This window comes from Neofelis nebulosa, chromosome 7 (genome assembly GCF_028018385.1).
Source record: "Neofelis nebulosa isolate mNeoNeb1 chromosome 7, mNeoNeb1.pri, whole genome shotgun sequence".
NCBI lineage: Eukaryota > Metazoa > Chordata > Mammalia > Carnivora > Felidae > Neofelis > Neofelis nebulosa.
The window spans coordinates 138320183-138327375 of NC_080788.1; positions in this window are offsets into that span (position 1 = coordinate 138320183).

Sequence of the window (7193 nt, forward strand, 5' to 3'; positions counted from 1 at the left end):
AAAGATTTCCAAAGAGTCTATTTGGACTCTTACCGACCTGCTCATAAGCTGGACGCAAGGCAGAGAAAGATGCATATCGGGGAGCAAAGAAGACACCGTCGGCCGAATTTAAACTATTATGTACCGGGGCGCCTGGGTGGCGCAGTCGGTTAAGCGTCCGACTTCAGCCAGGTCACGATCTCGCGGTCCGTGAGTTCGAGCCCCGCGTCAGGCTCTGGGCTGATGGCTCGGAGCCTGGAGCCTGTTTCCGATTCTGTGTCTCCCTCTCTCTCTGCCCCTCCCCCGTTCATGCTCTGTCTCTCTCTGTCCCAAAAATCAATAAAAAACGTTGAAAAAAAAAATTAAAAAAAAAAAAAACTATTATGTACCAATCCAGCCGTTCTTTTCTCGCTGTGTCCCTTTGTTATAAAGAGAACCCCGAAACGCCCGTTTCTGGTAGTGTTTGTTCATGGCTTCACTGTGAAGCAGCTAGAAGCAGTCAGGAAATCATCCCACTTTCTCAAGGAGGGCACCCAGGTCCCCTCCGTATGGTCTCTCAGTTAGTGGTTTGGCTGAAAGGGAGGTTGGGTATTGAGCCCACGCCACACCCCGTCCCACGGCAGCTGTCGGCTTCGTTTTGTGTGTCGTTGGAAACTGTGGTCTCCTTCGGAGCAGCTCTGTAAGATTATAAGCCCTTCCCTTTGGAGGCCATCTGTTCTGCCCGTTCTGTTAAGAGTGCGCTCGCTTACGCGTTCCCTGCCCGTTTCTTCTCATCTAGGTTGTATGGGAGGATAGATTTATAACTGGGAGCAGAAGATTGAAACGTTCTGGAGAAAAGAATAGAATCTGTGCCAGAAACTGGAAGGGGGTGTACAAGACAGTTGGTCACACAGGATTACAGTGTGTGGAGTGAGTCCAAGGGGGGTGTTGCAGCCCAATGGTCAGCCAAGGGTCCAGAGGAGACACTCAAGAGTCTGTGAGCTAATGTGTCTCCACCATATTGATCATCTTGGCTTTGGTGATGACTTCCCTTGGGTAGCAAGTTTTAAATAAATGTTTAAAAGGTCTTTAATACCTCGCTAAGAATGGCCGGAAATCGTGCCACCTGCCTAGCTGGTCAGATTTGGTGTCTATCGCTTACTGCTTTGAGGTAGTGAGGTCTTTGGGAAGAACACATCAATGAGGGTCCACCAAGTATTAATGGCATCAGGTTGCTATGGATTGCTCTAGATCTAAAAAAGAGGAACAGAAATGTTGACCTGACACCCGCCTCATCCAGCAGATTAACCATGGATGCTTTGTCATCAAATCCCCCCAAGCCGCAGGGGAAAGTGGGTATATTTCCCTGGGATCTGGGATTGGGGGGGGGGCGGCTCCAAAAGCATGAGTTCCTTTGAAAATTTGGCAAATTTTGGGGCGCCTGGGTGGCTCAGTCGGTTGAGCGGCCGACTTCGGTTCAGGTCACGATCTCGCGGTCCGTGAGTTCGAGCCCCGCATCGGGTTCTGTGCTGACAGCTCGGAGCCTGGAGCCTGTTTCGGATTCTGTGTCTCCCTCTCTCTGACCCTCCCCCGTTCATGCTCTGTCTCTCTCTGTCTCAAAAATAAATAAACGTTAAAAAAAATAAATAAAAAAAAAGAAAATTTGGCAAATTTTACCTTTTGCTCTATAATAAGTCATGTTTGTTTTGACATGAAAACAATGTTTTTAATCAATTGCTATTGAGGCTGAGGCTCTGGTTATCTCAAAGATGGTTTAGGACTTGGTACACACTGTGGGCCATAAACCAAGCACACTGATTTTTTTGTCAGCGTGCAATCCATGCCCCGTCTCCAGTTCCCTTTCTTTTTCCAGAGAATCCTTGGTTACTTCCGCAGACAATTAATGGGATAGAGAGGAATAGGGACCGTCTTCCCAAACTGCCGGGTTTGCAGTTTTTCCCAAAAAAGAAATTGACTGTGAAACCCTGTCCTCCATTAAAATGCTGGTAAAACTGCTGTATATTCACAGGACAAACATTCAGTCCCCAGCCTCCGAGCTGCCATTCAGTCCTTCCAGCTGACCTTCCTTTCCTGTGCTCTGAAGCAGCTCGTTCAAGCTCTCCGTGCCCTCTGAGGCTGTCCTCATCCTGTGTGCTTGGTCTTAGCAGTCAGGGTCACCTGCTATCTCCATGACAGATTTGCATAGATGGGACAGGATGGATCTCATCTCCCCACCCTTATTCTTCCGAATGTCACTACATCCATGCCTCCCTTTTCCCCCTGTGAAGACCTCTGTACTCTTGAAGGGTATTTTCTTTGACTCCAATTCTGGGTGGAAAATTTTCCGACAGCAGTTTAAAGATACCATTCCACAGTCTTCTGGCCTTCGTGCTTCCGATGAGATGTCTGTGGGAACTGTGGTGTATCATGTTGTCTCAGGCCATTTTCAAGGCTGTCTCTGAGTTTTGATTTTCAGCAGTGGGACTGTCATGTGTCTACAAGGACTTCTTTTTTATTCTTACTTATCCCATTTAAAGTTTACTGAACTTCCTGAATCGATACATTCACGTCTTTGACCAAGTTTTGACCGTGACATATTTTTTGCTCTGCTCGTGTTTGCGTTCTCTTTCTCTCACTCTCTCCCACTCTTCCCTACCTTTGGTACTTCGACTGCTGATCTCTTAAATCTTTTGCTCTTACGAAAACCTGAATTCCGATCATTTTTCCACCTATTCTTTTCTTTCTCGCCATCAGATTGGATACTTTCTATTGATATATGTTCAAGTTCACTGGCTTGTTCCTCTATCATTTCCATTCTGCTACAGGGTCATTTCTTGAATTTTAATTTAATTTAATTTAATTTAATTTAATTTAATTTAATTTTAATTAACTAATTAATTTTTATTTTTTATTACAGTTTTTTTAATGTTTATTTATTTTTGAGAGAGATAGAAACAGAGCGTGAGTGGGGGAGGGGCAGATAGAGAAGGAGATGCAGAATCCAAAGCAGGCTCCAGGCTCTGAGCTGTCAGCACAGAGCCCGACGCAGGGCTCGAACTCATGGACTGTGAGATCATGACCTGAGCCGCAGTTGGATGCTTAACCGACTGAGCCACCAGGCGCTCTTATTATCTTTTTATTATTTTATTTTTTATTTTTTTTAATGTTTATTTATTTTTGAGACAGAGAGAGACACAGCATGAGCAGGGAAGGGGCAGAGAGAGAGAGGGAGACACAGAATGTGAAGCAGGCTCCAGGCTCTGAGCTGTCAGCACAGAGCCCGATGTGGGGCTTGAACTCACGAACTGTGAGATCGTGACCTGAGCCGAAGTCGGACGCTTAACCGACTGAGCCACCCAGGTGCCCCTCCTATTATCTTTTTAATGTTTATTTATTTATTTTGAGAGAAAGAGAGAGAGCATGAGTGCGTAAGCAGGGAAGGGGCAGAGAGAGAGAATCCCAAGCAGGCTCCACACTGTCAGCGCAGAGCGCGATGTGGGGCTCGATCTCATGAACTGTGAGATCATGACCTGAGCTGAAATCAAGTCAGATGCTTCACCAACTGAGCCACCCAGGTGTCCCTATTTTTATTTTAGCAATATTTTTTTCAATATTAAAATTTCCATGTGGTTATTTTTTGCATTCTCTTTTTCCAGAAACTTCCTGTTTTTCATTCATTGTAGGTAAATTATCATTTTCCTTGTTGAGCATTATTAGGTTCACTGTTTTAGAGTCATTGGCTCTCTGTGTTGTGAGTGACTTTGGATTGTATTCTGGACATTGTGAATATTACGGCATGAAGAGTTTGGATTTTGGTGTATTTCTCTGAGAAGTGCTGGTGGGTTTGTTTTAGCAAGCAATTACCTTGATCAGATTTATAACAACGTAGATGAACCTCAGACACATAACCGTGAATAAAAGAAGCTGGACACAAAAGGTTACGTATTGTGTTATTCTGTTTATGTAAAGCTCAAAACTAGCCTATGTGATCTATGCTCTTAGAGTCAGGATCCTGGTAACCTTTGAGGGAGCATTAGTGATTTAAATGGAGCACAGTGGGGTGGTTGGGGGCTTCTGGTCATATTCTGTTTCTTTTTAAACAACTTTATGGAAGTATAATTGACATACAATAACTGTACGTTTTAAAGCATAAAATTTGGTAAGTTTTGACGTATGTATACACCTCTGAAATCATAACAATAATCAGTGTAATGGATATATACATAACACTCTCCCTTAAGTGTTCCAGTGAAATTCCCTCTCAGCCCCGCCTGCCACATGTCCGGTGACAACTGATGGGCTCTTTGTCACTATGGATCACTTTGTACCTTCTAGGACTTTTACAAATGGCATTTTATGTAATCTACTCTTTTTTGCTGTGGTTCCTTTCACTTGGCACCTGTGTATCTACTTTGGTGACATGACTTGAAATATTTTTCGCTTATTTTTTTTAAATTGGGATTTTTTTTTTTTTTTTTTGGTTTTCTCATTATTCGGTGTTGAGCGTTGTTATATATTCAGGAAAGCCCTTTCACAGATATGTGATTTGCAAATATTTTCTTCCACACATTGTCCTGTCTTTTCATTCTATTAACAGTGACTTTCAAAGAGAGAAAGTTCTTAATTTTGATGAACTTTGATTGAATTGATTTATTCTTTATTTTAAATTGTTTTAAAGTTCACTTTTGAGAGAGAGAGAGAGAGAGAATGTGAGCGGACAAGGGGGAGAGAGAGAGGGAGACACAGAATTGGAAGCAGGCTCCAGGCCATGGAGCCTGGATAGCCTGAGCTGTCAGCACAGAGCCTGATGCAGGGCTCGAACCCACAAACTATGAGATCATGACCTGAGCCGAAGTTGGACCCTTAACAGACTGAGCCACCTAGGCGCCCCCGAATTGATTTATTCTTTTATGGATTGTGCTTTTGGGGTCATGCCGAAGAAAATTTTGTCCAATCCAAGCTTACAAAAATTTTCTTCTTTGTTTTCTTTTAGAAGTTGGTGGTTTCAAGATTTAGATTTACTGCTACAATAGATTTTGAGTTCGTTTTTGTATAAACTGTAAGATATGGATCGAAGGGTTTTGTTTTGTTTTTCGTTCGTTCTTGGTATCAGGTCGTCTTAGCACCATTAGTTAAAAAGAATATCCTTTGGTCTATTGAATTGCCCATGCAACTTTGTCAAAAATCAATTGAGCATGCATTTGTGGGTTTATTTCTACGCTTTCTGTTCTGTTCCTTTGATCTATTTATTTATATTTGGGCTCCTACCACATTGTTAGTATAGCTGTATGTTGTAGCTTCACACTGTAGCTTTATAATAAATCTTGAAATCAGGTAGCATAAATCCTCCAACTTGGTTCTTTTCTTTCCAAGTTGTTTTCTCTATTCAAAGTCCTATGCCTTTCCACATGGATTTTAGAGGCAGCTTTTCAATGTATCCATTAGCACACAGTGGGATTTTTATTGCCATGCATTGAATCTTAGATCTATTTGGGAGCACTGACATCTGAGCAGTATCGAGTCTTCTGATACATGTAGCTGCTTCTGTGAAAAAAAAGAAATAGAATGACACCAAGGGACGAAGTCTGAGTATGGGTTTCCCCAGTGGCCTTGAGCATGTCACTTCCCCACTCTGAGCCTCTGTCTCCTCTTCTATAATTGAGGGGAGAATAGGCTCTGTGAGATCAAGCCAGATAATGATAGAGAAGCTGACAGTGTTCCAGGGATAACAACGAGCTTTTCACGCGCTGACTGTTATTATTATGCACCTGGTGGGTTTGCCAAAATAAATGTCCGAGAGAGAGAGAGAGTGGCGCTATTTGGATACAAATTATGTTCTCTTTCTCCTCTTCATTATAATCACAGTGAACATCACCATCACCCAGCGTTAAGCCTTCCAGGTGAGGCTCCACATGCTCATGGAGACAGCATCACCCTTGTCTTGTGATCACTCCAATCTGATGTCCGTTAAATGGCGTTCACATCATCTCCTCCCGTTTAAAAGGCTCGCTGTTTTTCAAGTCTGACAATTTCCTTCTACATGCCGCCAATTTTCTGGCTGGCCCTGTGGACTATGGTTTCTGTCTTTCTCTTTCTTTTACGTACCTCGTGTGTCGTTTCCAGGGGTCACTTGGGCTAACTCCAACACTTACTCTCTCATCACCCTGGGTTTTGTGTCACTCACTGGCTGCTGGGACCAGGGGGTCTTGGAACAACGGTCCTGGCCATCGCCTGTGACCAAGCCCTGGCCAGATCCTAGCACCTGTCTCTGGGGCCCGTGGGTTCTTTCTCCATGCATGTCTCAGCCTGTGACAGCTGTGAATCTGAAACCAACCGGCTCCTGGCCGTGACTTTAAAAGATCTGGCAAAACCGTTCTCATTTCACTCTCTCTATCACTTCCTGGACTCAGGTGTCAGATCCTAGATGTGCCAAAACCCAGCCTGATATATTCTATTTATATTTAATGAATGCCTGCCATTTTAGGGTTTACATTTACATTGTCATGTGCTAATTTTTCTTTTTTTTAAATTTTCTTTTTAATTTTTTTAAATTCACATCCAAATCCGTCAGCATCTAGTGCAACAATGATTTCAGGAGTAGATTCCTTAGTGCCCCTTCCCCAGTTAGCCCATCCCCCCTCCCACAACCCCTCCAGAAACCCTCAGTCTGTTCTCCATACTTATGAGTCTCTTCTGTTGTGTCCCCCTCCCTGTTTTTATATTATTTTTATTTCCCTTCCCTTGTGTTCATCGGTTTTGTCTCTTAAAGTCCTCATATGAGTGAAGTCATATGATATTTGTCTTTCTCTGACTGACTAATTTCACTCAGCATAATACCCTCCAGTTCCATCCACGTTGTTGCAAATGGCAAGATTTCATTCTTTTTCATCGTTGAGTGTATTCCATTGTATATATAAATCACATCTTCTTTATCCATTCATCTGTTGATGGACGTTTGGGCTCTTGCCATACTTTGGTTATTGTCGACAGTGCTGTTATAAACTTGGGGGTGCCTGTGTCCCTTCGAAACAGCACCCCTGTATCCCGTGGATAAATGCTTAGTAGTGTAATCGCTGGGTCGTAGGGTAGTTCTATTTTTAGTTTTTTGAGGAAACTCCGTACTGTTTTCCAGAATGGCCGCACCAGCTTGCATTCCCATAATTTTTCTATTTAATAGTCCTTTTACTCTCCTTTCTTGCTCTGGTTAGGATTATTTATTTATTTATTTATTTATT